Source organism: Grampus griseus, assembly GCF_964374135.1.
Source record: "Grampus griseus genome assembly, chromosome: 3".
Classification (NCBI taxonomy): Eukaryota; Metazoa; Chordata; class Mammalia; order Artiodactyla; family Delphinidae; genus Grampus; species Grampus griseus.
The window spans coordinates 4,491,575-4,505,915 of record NC_139019.1 but is presented as its reverse complement, the minus strand read 5'-3'; positions in this window follow the sequence as shown (position 1 = coordinate 4,505,915).

Genomic DNA, 14,341 nt, shown 5'->3' with positions numbered 1-14,341 from the left:
TTTTTTTTTTAACATCTTTATTGGAGTATAATTGCTTTACAATGGTGTGTTAGTTTCTGCTTTATAACAAAGTGAATCAGTTATACATATACATATGTCTGCATATCTGTTCCATCTTGGGTCTCCCTCCCTCCCACCCTCCCTATCCCACCCCTCTAGGTGGTCACAAAGCACCAAGCTGATCTCCCTGTGCTATGCGGCTGCTTCCCACTAGCTATCTATTTTACATTTGGTAGTGTGTATATGTCCATGCAAAGGCTCAATTTTCAGCTACTTCATATTTGTGTTAGCAAATAGCTGTGATAAAGCCCATGAATTCATTTTTTTACAACCACCATAGATTGGAAAATTGTGCATGAGAGACAAAGTCCTTTCCTTTATTTATCTGTACTATCTGTATGCAGTGCTATGGACCACTGAGCTGTGTAACAAATCAACCACAATGTTACTGACTTAAGACAACAGTTTTATTGTTTTATAATTCTGGAGGGCAGACATCTGACATAGGTCTCGTCCACCCGGCTAAAATCAAAGTGTTGGCAGGATGTGGTCCTTCCTAGAGGCTGAAAGGAAGAACCTGTTTCCTGCTAATCCGGGTGGTTGGCAGAATTCAATTTCTTGTAATAGGATGGAGGCTCCGTTTCCTCCTTGGCTGCCAGTTGAAGGCTGTTTCCAGATTCTAGGAACCATCTGCCTGTCTTGGCTCATAGCCCCATGCCTGCATCTTCATGCCACCAATGACCAGCTGGGTCCCTCTCATGCTTCAGGACCTTCTTGCTTCATCTTTCACTGGTACATCTCTCCAACAATGCTTCTGCCTCCCTCTTCTACTTTTAAGGTCCACATAATTACACTGAGCCCACCCAGTGCATCTCCTGGGAGATCACCCAGAGTAATCTCCTTATTTTAAGATCTGTAACCTTAATTCTATCTACAAAGTTCTTCCGGGATAAAACATGTCCATGGATTCCAGGGATTAGGGTGTGGACATTTGGGGGCATTATTCATCCTGCCACACCTTCCAATGAAAGCAACCTTCGTGTGGTCCAGTGATGTCAAAATTCACACACCTGTCCTTGTACATTCTTGGGTCACAAGCTCATCTTTTATACCACTCTTTCCTACTCCCAAGAAACATTTATTTCCAGGATAACAGCAAAGACGAAGCACTCTAATTCTTGCTGATACACCTGTCCTTAGGGATAGTGGCACAGAACCCAGAAAGCCTCTTTCTCCTTCAGATCCATCACTAACAAAAAACTACTCTGAGCCCATCCTCAACGTTCTCCTAACCTCCCTACCAATGGTCTCTTCATGGTTCGGGGCAGAAAACTATGGACTGGCAGGGCTTCAGTCTTTCCTTGGAGCCAGATTCGGGCTCATGGGCACAGAGCATAGAGGGAAGGCCTTCAATGATATTTGATGACTGGCTACAGCTGCCCATTCTGCCCACTCTGCTCATTCATCTGGAGGACTTGGAGGGATCACAACTCCTCATCTCCCAGTTGCCAACCACTTATTTATTTAAAAAAAAATCATTATGGATATCACAATAAAAAGAGCCATTTACACTATGAAGGAAAAGCTTTTGGTTGGTACTTTGCCTTGTAAGGTCCTCAGTGCATTTTTCATACCCAAGTATGGTTGGTTAAAGGCAAAACCAATGACTCCAGAGTGTCAAGGAAATAATGAATTGCTTGCATTCTAAAATAAAATGCAAATACAGTTAAGTGGAGAGAGCAAGAATCAAATCCTAGATGGCTTATATGCCTGGACTTTGTGTGTTTATATGACCTAGACAAGTCAAGGATGTATCTTCTAACCTAAAAGGAAGCTAACAACTAACCCATTTCATCTGACCACCAGGGAAGGTGATGGGAATTAGGGGTTAAAAGTAAAACCAGGAATATCCTGAAACCTGTTAGAAAAAGAATCAGGAGACTTCAGTAGGGAATGACCCCACAAAGCAAAGTCATGGGGCTCAGGAGAGACACTAGTCAGGATTAACAGGGATCTTCCCTCTGGCATGTCCCTCACCCCCATTATCTGTGACATTGACTTGCATGTGCTTTGATCATGGGATGAGTTTTTTCCTTAAGAAAGCTTTGACAGGAACTTACCTGGTGGCTAAGAAGGTGGTTAAGAATCTGTCTGCCAGTGCAGGGAACACAAGTTTGAGCCCTGGTCTGGGAAGATCTCAAATGCCACAGAGCAACTAAGCCCATGTGCCACAACTACTGAGACCATGTGCCACAACTACCAAGTCCACATGCCACAACTGCTGAAGCCCACGCACCTACAGCCCCTGCTCCGCAACAAGAGAAGCCACCACAATGAGAAGCCTGCACACCACGACAAAGAGTAGCCCCCGCTCGCCACAACTAGAGAAAGCCCCTGCGCAGCAACGAAGACCCAATGCAGCCAAAAATACATAAATAAACAAACAAATAAATGAATAAATAAAAATTAAAAAAAGAAAGCTTTGATAATAATTACATAACAAGTTACAAAAAGTTAAACTTACATAATAAAAATCAGAAAAAAATTGTTATACAGGTTATAAAACCAAGCAAGAGTCTTCTGAAATATAGTGTCTATATTTGTACTTGCTACTTCACACTTCTCTTTCCTCTTCTCACTTGAGTAACACCCAATCCCATGCACAAGTTAATTGGAAATATCGAATCAAACTCACCGTGGGATCATGTGGTAGGTATTCAAGACCATCTGATGTCTTTGATTCGAGTACTTTAAAAAGTTATCACTTCCAACGGTTATCTAATTTGGTCTCCTATTGTATATTCAAATGAAAACCCAACAGGCAGACGAAAATGTTCGTGTGAAAATGCAACAGGCAGAATCGCAGAAAAGAATTCTTATTCAATTTCTTGAAAATAAACATGGCAAATTCGACTTCATTTCTCAGTAACACAAGATCCTTAGCCAGATTTTCCTTCCGTCCATTTTTTCTTGGTAATATATATACATGTTTGTTATCATTTTCTCTTGAATTTTCTTACTCTTTTCATCTTTTTAAACATTTTTCAAATATACGTAAGCCTTAAAAAGGTTTCAGAAGCTCTATTTTTTGGAATGTTGACATGGAAATTCTGATCCAAATTATTGTGTCCTTCACTTTCAATTTAAATAGAATATGTGAGTTCAACCAGATAAAAAACAAAACTGAGACATCATCTGCTTTGAAATGAGTAAAACCCACTTACAGTTGTCCTGTCTGTCCCTCCCTTCCTCCTCCCAACCATGGCAGTTCTAAGACTTCTTCACGACCACCTCCATTAGACGCCTGAGAAAGGGAGTTTTTGTCAACAGTCTTCTCTCCCCATCTGTGACAAGAACCTTGGAGTCCTGGCTCAGTAAGAAACATATTGTCTGGAGCCTTGACAACCTAAAACACTTTGAAAATGAATTCCATTTTCTTTGCCTGCTGTACGTACGTACTCAGCATGATTCAGAACCCCCAGGGCATGTGGTAAGAACAGAAGCTTTCGGAGTTAGTCCAATCAGGAACAAAATGAAAGAAACAGAAATAAGAATAAAGCTCACCTTGCTGGAATACACCTATTCCATTAAATCTTACTTAATACAAAGAGTGACATAAAAACACAATGCAGTCCAACAGCAAGTGCTTACGCTAAAAAACTCCACAGACCTCACCTGGTTTTATCTCTGCCTTTCCTCTCCACGCCAAGAGGGCTTTCCAGAAGTCAAAAGAGCAACAGCAAAGTAACCCACTTAAACCAAAACTGAAACTGTTTTCCAAAAGTCATCAGAACAAGTTTTGTTTTTCTCTTTTACCAAAGAACAAAAGCGCTTGAGAGGCGTTTCACCCTGAGTTTCACCTCACAGACAAGCACGTGAGCTGCAGCACCAGCCCCTAAGCAAGTGGGGGTCAATGCCTGAGCCTGGTGGGGCAGCAGACAGGGTGACATTGGCCCCAGGCTGCACGTCCTCTGCCTCTCTTGAAACTGAGGAGGATCCTGTGAGGCTCCTGGGCACAGAAACCCTTCTGTCCTCTGTTTCTTGTAGGACAAGACCCCAGCCTCTGTGACCTTCCCCGATTTCCAAAGGGCAGAGGTTGCTAATCAAGGGAGGATCAAACAAGCAACCACGATTAAAGGGACCAGAGAAGCTCACCCGATTAGAAGAATACACGCCCTTCACACCCGAATCTTGTCAGCAACCCCGCCCTTGAACTATTGCTATAAAACCCCTCATCAAATCCTCCCAGGTTGAGATGCACAGTTTTCAAAGGCAGTAACCCACCGTGTTCCCCTTTGCCTGGCAAAGCAATAAAGCTGTTTTTTTCTACTTCACTCCAAGCTCTCTCTGAGATTAGATTCAGCACCGGTGTACAGAGGCTGAGTTTTCAGCATCCCTGTCTGGAGACAACAACGACTCAGAGCCAGGAACAACCCAGCAGACAGGACACAGGAGAAGTAACTCCGCTTTCAGAGCACTTTGGAGGAAAAGCAGGTCATCCTCTTTCTCCGCGGGAGAAAGAAACTCCTGGTGGGAGCACAGCCAGCTCCACGGGCAGGGGACCCAGCGGCCACACGGGGCCGTGTTCTGAAGGGCCCTGTGCTTGCTTTGTACTCTGCTGTGGCCTTCTTGAACCTAATATTATGAAGAAGCGCCCTGCATTTTCATTATGCCTGGGCTGCACAGCTCTGTAGCTGTCCTGGGTGTGAGTCAGAAGAGCAAGCAGTCTGGAGCAGGGCTGTGAATCCTGGCTTCAGGCAACTCTGTCCTCGGCAGCATGCCATGTGATTTTCTAAATGCCATTTCTTGTTTTTAAATCGGAGCTCAAAATACTTGCTACCTCATGGCTGATATGCTGAACTCGTGCATAAGGACATGCAAAACACACAACACAGAATAAGTACCTAATGTGAGCTGTCAAGCTGAAAGCTCCAATTAGTATTTGTCAAACTGAACTAAATATTATTTATAGGGAGTGGAGGAGTTTGGGGGGGAAATGTTTCACCTTAACCACTTCTCTAACATCTCTATATGTTTTTACCCTGCCTCTAAACTCTATTTTTACTTCCATCTTCAGAAATATTTCCTATCATTTAATCTAAAATGTCTAATTGCATTTTTACTCTCATTATTTTTAGAAGAAAAAAAAAACATACTTTTTTTTCAAGAAGAAACAAATCAGTGGAGGCACTAACTAGACCGTTTCTCTCGGTAGAAAGAACTCCCTCTTATTTGTAAAGCAGGAAATGTGGATTATGTAGGATGGCAGCTTTTAAACGTTCATTGGCCATGAGTCCCACATGAAGAACTTATGATACCTTTCAATCCATGCCACTCACCACACTCAACATTGAAACCAAAGTTGTATGCAACTTAAAAAAATCCTGACTCTAACTTTTACTATTTCCTCCTCAATCTGACATGTTTCTGTTCTATTTCAATTTTATTTTCCAAGCTGGATTGTGACCCACTAGCTTCATTTCATTAGCCAGACTCATCAAGAAAAAAAGGGAGAAGACTCAAATCAATAGAATTAGAAATGAAAAAGGAGAAGTAACAAATGACACTGCAGAAATACAAAGGATCATGAGAGATTACTGCAAGCAACTCTATGCCAATAAAATGAACAACCTGGAAGAAATGGACAAATTCTTAGAAAAGCACAACCTTCTGAGACTGAACCAGGAAGAAATAGAAAATATAAACAGACCAATCACAAGCACTGAAATGGAGACTGTGATTAAAAATCTTCATAATCTGGGCTTCCCTGGTGGTGCAGTGGTTGGGAGTCTGCCTGCTAATGCAGGGGACACGGGTTCGAGCCCTGGTCTGGGAGGATCCCACATGCCGCGGAGCAACTGGGCCCGTGAGCCACAACTACTGAGCCTGTGCGTCTGGAGCCTGTGCTCTGTAACAAGAGAGGCCGCAATAGTGAGAGGCCCGCGCACTGCGATGAAGAGTGGCCCCCGCTCGCTACAACTAGAAAAAGCCCTCGCGCAGAAACGAAGACCCAACACAGCAAAAATAAATAAATAAATTACTAAACTCCTACCCCCAACATCTTCTTTAAAAAAAAAAAAAAAATCATCATAATCCATTTATGTGCTACAACATGCCATTTAGAAAATGTTGATCGAGGGGCTGCTTTATTGTGAAAAATTATATTTGGAGAAACATGTTCAAGACTATTGGTGGAGTCATGATCCCTCCTCCAAATTAATATGTTGAAGTCACTGCCCCAGTACCTTAGACTGCAACTATATTTTCAGATAGGTCATTTAAAGATGTGACTCAGTTAAATGAAGCTGTGGGTATGGGCCCTAACCCAGTATAACTTGTGTCTTTATAAGAAGAGGAAGAGACCAGGGGTGCACAGGCACAGAGGAATAAACCATGTGGGAACACAGCCAGAAGACAGCCATCCACAAGGCAAGCAGAGAGGGCTGAGGAGAAACCAACCCTGCCCACACCTTGATCTCGGACTTCCAGCCTCCAGAACCATGAAAAACTAAATGTCTGTTGTTTAAGCCGCCCCATCTGCGGCACTTTGTTACAACAGCTCGAGCCGACTAATACAGGGCCTTCAGTAAAAGATGCGGAACACACGTGATTACCTTGCTCCCTCCCAATATCCTCTTAAATCATAATAAACGGGTTAAGATGTATAAAAAGGTGAGAGTCATTATTTTGAAAGCTGGAAAGCAGGTGAATGGATAACACTTTTTTAGCAACAACAGCTGTGAAACCTAAGTTGGCATTGGGGGTCCCCAGCAAGTCGCTCTGTGCCTTAGACTTCATGGTGACTCCGGAACTGGGGAGCTGTAGCTGGGATGCCCCTAACATGGACCGAGGGCAGGGGAGGAAAATGGACATCCACTGAGTGTGACGGTGAAGCAGTGTGGCCACCAACTGCCCAACCCAGCCCACATCTGGAAGCTGCACCCTCCTCCTCCTCAGCATGTGGGATTCTGTCCTTAAGGGCTGCAGGCACAGCCCAGCACAGGGGTGCTGCGTGGAAACAGGAGAGCCAGTGAAAGCCACATACTGGATAGGGGTGGAAGAAAGAAATGGCAAGAAAACAGAGCCAATGCAGAAAGCAGAAACATTTTTGAAGAGTGTGTATTTAATGTCCTCAAGAATAGGGGAAACTTGACCTCAACTGAAGCGAGCAGCAGCATAACATCTCATAGTAGGAAGGTAACTAAATCTTAGCTATAAATGGATTTTTAGACTATTTTCCAGGTTGTTTTGATATTCAAAAATATTCAAAATACTTTTTTTTAAATTATTTTTTGGCTGTGTTGGGTCTTCGTTGCTGCATGTGGGCTTTCTCTAGTTGTGGCGAGCAAGGACTACTCTTCGTTGCAGAGCGCAGACTTCTCATTGCTTCTCTTGTTGTGGAGCATGGGCTCTAGGCACGTGGGATTCAGTAGTTGTGGCACCTGGGCTCGGTAGTTGTGGCACACGGGCTCAGTTGCTCCATGACATGTGGGATCTTCCTGGATCAGGGCTAGAACCCGTGTCCCCTGCATTGGCAGGCAGATTCTTAAACACTGGGCCACCAGGGAAGTCCCCAAAACATTCTTGTTTCAAAAATATTCTTATGCAATTACTTTGATATTCTGGTTCTTTCATTGTAATGGGATATATTCTTTAAAATGATGGGGTTGGGCTTCCCTGGTGGCGCAGTGGTTGAGAGTCTGCCTGCCGATGCAAGGGACACAGGCTCATGCCCTGGTCTGGAAAGATCCCACATGCCGCGGAGCGGCTGGGCCCGTGATCCATGGCCACTGAGCCTGCGCGTCCGGAGCCTGTGCTCCACAACGAGAGAGGCCACAACAGTGAGAGGCCCAAGTACCACAAAACAAAACAAAACAAAAAAAGATGGGGTTGCTGGGGCAAAGGGTGTGTGTCTATCAGATTATCAGAGATACATTTCAAAAAGCTGGAGCAGTCCTCATCTTGACCAGCAATGGCTGCTCACCTTGTTCCCTGAATCCTCCTCCAGACTGAAAGCTACAGTGCTTGCTATGTTTTGCTAGTCTGCTGGGTGGAAAATATGAAGGTATTATTGCTTTAGCTTTCATTTTCCTGCATGCTGGTGATGTTGAGATTTCTGACTGTATTTCCTCTTCTGTGCATCGCTCGCCCATCTCATTGCCCATTTTCCCACTGAGCTGTCAGTCTTTTTTTCTTATATATTTATAGGAGCACTTTTACTGTCTCCTATATATGAAACAGAGCCAGACCCTATGGGGTCTTCCCAGGACAGACCTGGGGTCCCCCATGTCCTCTGCCTGCCTCTTGTCTGTAGAAAAACTTGAGCCAAAGAATAAATTTAATCAGAGAAGTGAGAAAATGCAGAAGCAAAGGAAAGTAGTCAAACAGGACAAAATAATAATAGTTTAGTCATTAAACAAAGTCAGGAACCTTTAGTTCCTCCTCAAGGACTATAGATCATATTCTGAGCCATATCCTGTGAGCTGTCTGGTAGATACTGAAACACCCATCAGGTGGAAGAAGTTAACTATTAATACATGATGACCAGACTGTAGCCATGACATAAGCTGCCACAATTCTGAGAACTGGCCTCAAGGAAATAGGAACAAACTGACCCTGGAACTGAAGACTAACTGTACTTAAAACAATCAAAATTACACTGAACAGACCACTTCATGACCAATTTCAAGATGACCGTCAGAGCTGACTGTGCTGTTTCTTCCTGTAGCCCTCTCCCTCCTCCCATAAACCCCTGAAACTCCCCTTTCATAGCTCTTGCCAAATGATTGGCAGCAGGCAGCTGGCCTGTGGACATGAGTCAGCCTTCTCCCCTGGTTGTCAGCCTCTGGAATAAAGCAAACTTTCCTTTCTACCAACACTTGCTTCTCAAGTATTGACCTTCAAGCAGTGAGCAACCAGACCTGAGTTTGGTAACATAAATCCACATCATTTAGCCAGGGGTGATACTCAGAACATCTGGGAGAGCTGAGGCCACATTAGTGAGGGGTGGGCAGGTGATAGCAGAGCTCAGAGAGGTAAGGGGCCAGCTTTTGTTCTGAGGACAATGCCATGTGGGGTTTTGAGCACAAGTAGCATGATCTAATGCGCTTTTCAGAAGCACCATTCTGGTGCTGTGTGGAGTGTGAATGGAAGGGGCAAAGGGGAGGCAGGGAGGATGCTCAGAAGGTAGTTGAATATTCTCCTAAATCATTGTGCAGATGTTGTTTTATTTACTTTTTCTTCATGAATCTATGTGCAGTTAGGTCCATGTGTTTCCACACTTTGTGGAGCAGTTGTGGTTAGGACAAGCTGTCTGTCCATCTCACCAAGGCTTCCCAGCACACCAACAGAGTGGCCATTGTCAGGGTCTCTGATGATCTAAACCTTCCCATCCATGCTTGCCTCACCTTAGGTCTACCAGTCCGTGTTGACTTCACCTCATTACCCCCAGTAGCAAGAGGTTGCTCCCTCTGCCTGGAAACACTTCCTTCCTTGGATCCCAGGCACCCACTCTCAAGGTAAAGGATCCTGAATTATTTTACCAAGATGCAAAGAAATTGATCCTTGATGCTCTCATCTTATTAAATACCTGACCTCAGCCTCCTTGAACGGAATTTAATAAAACAGTAGGAAGGAAAATGCTCATAAAGGAACAAAGATGTAGGCTTCCTTTCACATCCTTTTGCATTGGATGTCAGGGTAGCACATTTCTGATGCAACTGCCCAGCTCCAAACTGCAGAGACTTCTTAGAGAAACCAGGACCGGCTTTGATGTGGCATCAGGGATGCTGGTTGCTCCTCTCCCAGATGGAGATCAGTGTCCTCGAGGAGGAATAGAATAAAGTTTCTACTCTATTTTTCTAGGACATTTAGAGTGAGTGATGCTTATAGGACCATGTAGAGCACATGGCATTTTAGAACTGCAGACAAAGACAGAGCTTTGGTACCTTCATATGCACATATTAGCATAGGGAAGAACGTACCAACCTTGTTTTGATAAGTAAATCTTTCCCATTCAATGCCACTGCTCTGAAAGCGCTATACAACGGCACAGAAGGGAAAGCTGTGTGGATCATATGTTATACAAACAAGTTACCTTCCTGTCATCAGTTACCTGGATATGGTCTGATTTTTAGAATTGAGATAAAACTCTGTGTGCCTATGTGTGTGTGCACCTGTGTATGTGCACATGTGTGTGTTCCTGTGTATATACACATCTGTGCGTGCCTGCCTGTGTATGTGCACATGTGTGTGTGTGCCTGTGTATATTCACATGTGTGTGTGCCTGCCTGTGTGTGGGGGGAGGTGCTCTAGAAAGTCCATTTAGCAGAGATCTAGCCTCACTTTGGAAGCCATAACAGAAGACTGCTATTTGCTCTTCAGGAAGCAAAGACAATTTTTGAAAGGGACACTCAGGGCCCTCAAGTGGTTTGCCAACATGATCCGGCTGGTGCTGTGGAGGCTTGTCTGGCTCGTCCTTGTGATCTGAGACCCTGGCTCTTACTCAGAGGCCTGTTGGGAACTGAAAGCTGGGCACACAGGGTGTGGGAAGGGTTATTTCACTGGATCCCCTCCTACGGGTTTCTGGGACTGCTCCCGATTCCATCAAATCTCAGCTTTCCGGTTGCTGGGTGTTGGTGTGTGAATATATGATATTACATTAAACAAGGATTCACAAACTCAGATTTGATGTGGGTGTGTTTCATTTATGATGTTATTTGTTTCTAAACTAATTTAAGAGGGTGTGTGTGTAAGGTTGACTTTATGGATATGTGGATACCATAATGGTAAGAGTGTGTACCTTTAATTCTAAAATGCCCCAAGAGAGTGTGCTGTTCCTTCACTGTACCCTCATGTCTACCAACGTCTGGGGGACCACACGCACTGCATCAACTAAGCCTCAGAGCATGAGCAGACAGTGGGACTGTCACCTGTGCTACGTTTGCAGCCTTACCCTCTATCTGCCTAGTCCATGTTTTTTTTCCTCATCAACACAGTCCTCCTTCCTGGATTCTTCTTCTCTGTCTTATATTCTATGCAACTGAACTAAATATTAAAATATTATATTCATTGAACTGGAAATTACTATTTCCCATTTCTAATTTGAAAACCAGGTAAGAAGGATTATTTTATTTCTCTCTTAAACAACAAACAGAACTAAATTACCATTTTATTTACATGATGAAGAAAGTTGTGTGTGTGTGTGTGTGTGTGTGTGTGTAAGACCTTCAATCAAATAAAGCTTCCCAATTCTTATAGAATGTCTACATTTTGGATCAAATTATCTACTTTTCAATAATACAAGAAAATACAACGTCCAGTTGTGTTTGAAGAGCTTGCCCTAAGAACTAGGCAGTTTCATCCGTGTTTATATTGCCAGGATCAGTGCATTTTCTGGCCCATATCAATCATTCAAAATGTGGTGAAATGAACAGAAACTTTATTGTGATGATTTTTTTTTTTTGAGTTGGGCTGTGAAGCTCTATTTTTAAAATTCTCTTTCGCAGTGAACTAAAGTTAGAAATGGAGAGAAAAAAATAGGCATTCAACCTTTTAAATATTTCCTCTTTTACGTTATATGAGTAGTAGAAGGCTGTCCCTCTTCACTGCAGTTCCGAGTTTAAGAATAAGCACTTCCTAAAGAAAGAGTCACTGCATTTAGATGTGAACTACAAATCAGTTAGGTACACATTATATTTCTATTGCCCTTTCTCACAGGAGAAGAGATTAAAATTAAGAAATCAAAACAGAAGTTTCCCCTGATCTCTAAAAATGATGGATACTGGCCACAACAGCAGAAAAAAAAGCATAGTTCTAATTGCTGGTTCTTGATGTTTTCACATAGCTGCACTGAAAAGAAACACTATTTTTTAGAGTTGATAAAATCAACTTCCCCTAGCATTTTTTACTGTATTTTTTTATTTTTTTGCGGGAACAAATGGCTGTTAGCTAATGGACTGCACTGTTCATGGTGCAGTTTGCAGAGGCTCCATATTTTCAACAGGAGTAGCTTCAACCATCTCCCTCTTGACTGATAAAATCACATGAACCTCGTCCAGGACAAAGAACTGTTTCTGCATAACTTTTAAGAGCAAAAGAGACTCGGAGAGCAATTTAATTTGGGGAAACGGAACATAATGGGGCTCAAACAAACTAATTTGTCCCTAAAGCAGATAAAGTAAGTTCAAGGTTGGTGTTTTCATAATCAGCCAAGTGTTGGAGTTGTTGTTTTATGATTTTCTATGTGAAAGCTGTGCTATTTGATTTTGTTTTTCAGATGCCCAGAAACCAGGCCAAACCCTGGTTCTGATCCAAGGCAGAGCTGAATTTGCCGAAAGCTGGCTGGTTATCTCTCGGTTGCCAGACGGAAAACATTTTTTCGTGACAAATTTTCAGAAACACCCATTTACCTCCACGACCTTCACATAAATCATGAGAAGATTCTGCAGCACAAAAGGCCCCACGGTCCTCAGGTCCCTGTGCCACGAGGCTCTGCTTGCCCGGCAGCTGCCAGGTCTCCTCCTCAGGGTGACAGGAATCAGCTGCTCTGAGCACTTATCAGCAATTCTGGGGCTTGGAAGGGATTTACTGCCTTGGGGCATCACTGGTGTTTAGTTTGCAGATTTGAGTAGCCAGGGGCGTTGTCAGGTCTACAGTGCATCACACAGAGCCTGATGGAGGTGCTCCCTCATCACCATCTGCTGTCTGCTTCCTGCTTAGGGAAGGCTGCAGGTGTGAGGAGTCTGCTAAATAAATGAAAACTCGTTCTGTTTCATGACCCAGGCTCTCTGATCAAATGCAGGTCTATATCTTCAGGTCAAGCTACTCTATTTTTAAACGGAGACATTTCTAGAAGAGTTATTACTTATTCAAAATATTCTGAGATTTCTTTGCTTATGTGTATTTTCAATAGCATTGTCATAAATGTATAGGGATATTATAAGATGTTTCTAAAAAGAAATTAAAGAGCTTGATAAATTGTCAAAAAATAAGCAATTCCTTTCAACCACTATCTGATAAAGAAGTAGAATCTTAGGGCTTCCCTGGTGGCGCAGTGGTTGAGAGTCCGCCTGCCGATATAGGGGACACGGGTTCATGCCCCGGTCTGGGAAGATCCCACATGCCGCGGAGCGGTTTGGCCCGTGAGCTATGGCCGCTGAGCCTGCGCGTCCGGAGCTTGTGCTCCGCAACGGGAGAAGCCACAACAGTGAGAGGCCCGCGTACCGCAAAAAAAAAAAAAAAAAAAAAGAAGTAGAATCTTAAAATCTCCTGGAAATACTCCTGATACCCTTCTCAATGGCCACGTACTTCCTCCTAAAAGGTTATCACTATCCTGACTTCCATCACCATCAATTAGTTTTGCGTGTTTTGAAGTTTATATCAATGGAATAATTTAGTATGTAGTATTTGCTTAATATTGTATTTGTGAAATTTATCCATATTGTTGCATGTGGCAGTAGTTTATTGATTTTCATTGCCTTGTAGTATTCCTTGGTATAAACGTAGCACAATTTTCTTATCCATTCCACTGTTGATGGTCAGTTGAGTTTTTCTGCAGCTTGGGGCTATTACCAATAATGTTACTATGAACATTCCATGCAGGTCTTTGGGTGGACATGTGTGGACATATTGTTGGGTGTTGTCTTACTTATCTAATGCTACATGACAAATCTCCTCAGAGCTCACTGTGCTGAACAATAATCCTTTGTTGTCTCCGTGGTTTCTATGGATGAGAGTTTTGGAGGGGCTCCACTGGGCAGTTTTTGCTCATGGTCTCTCCTGTGGTTGCTGTCAGCTGCCAGCTGGGCCTGAAGACACCAGAAGTCACGGCTGGCACGGGGCTGAGGAGCTGTTGCCTATCAACCTGGGGACTCAGTTCCTGCCCCTGGACCTGTCCCTGAGGCTGAGTAGCCCATCACTAGCTTTCCCCAGAGGGAGTCATCCAAGAAAGCGAGGATTTCCCTGGATCTATTTTCACTTTCTCTTTTGTCTCCTGGTTTTTAGTCACTTATTTCTGCCTCATGGTAGACCTGGTAATTATTTGCACAATGCTAGACACTGAGTATGGAAAAGATGTAGAAATATGTGAATCTCTTGCTGTGGTTATTTTCCTCTAATAAAGATGTGCATTTCTTTATTTAGAAGGCATTTAGATGATGAGTGGATCACTTCAATCTGGACTTGAAATAAGCTGGTCGACACTGAGCTTTCATTTTCTGGTCCTGGGGTCCTTCTTAAGAATCTGGAGGGTTTATAAGGCCACCTTCTCTTTTTTTTTTTTTTTTTTTTTTTTGCAGTACACAGGCCTCTCACTGCCGTGGCCTCTCCCGTTGCGGAGCAC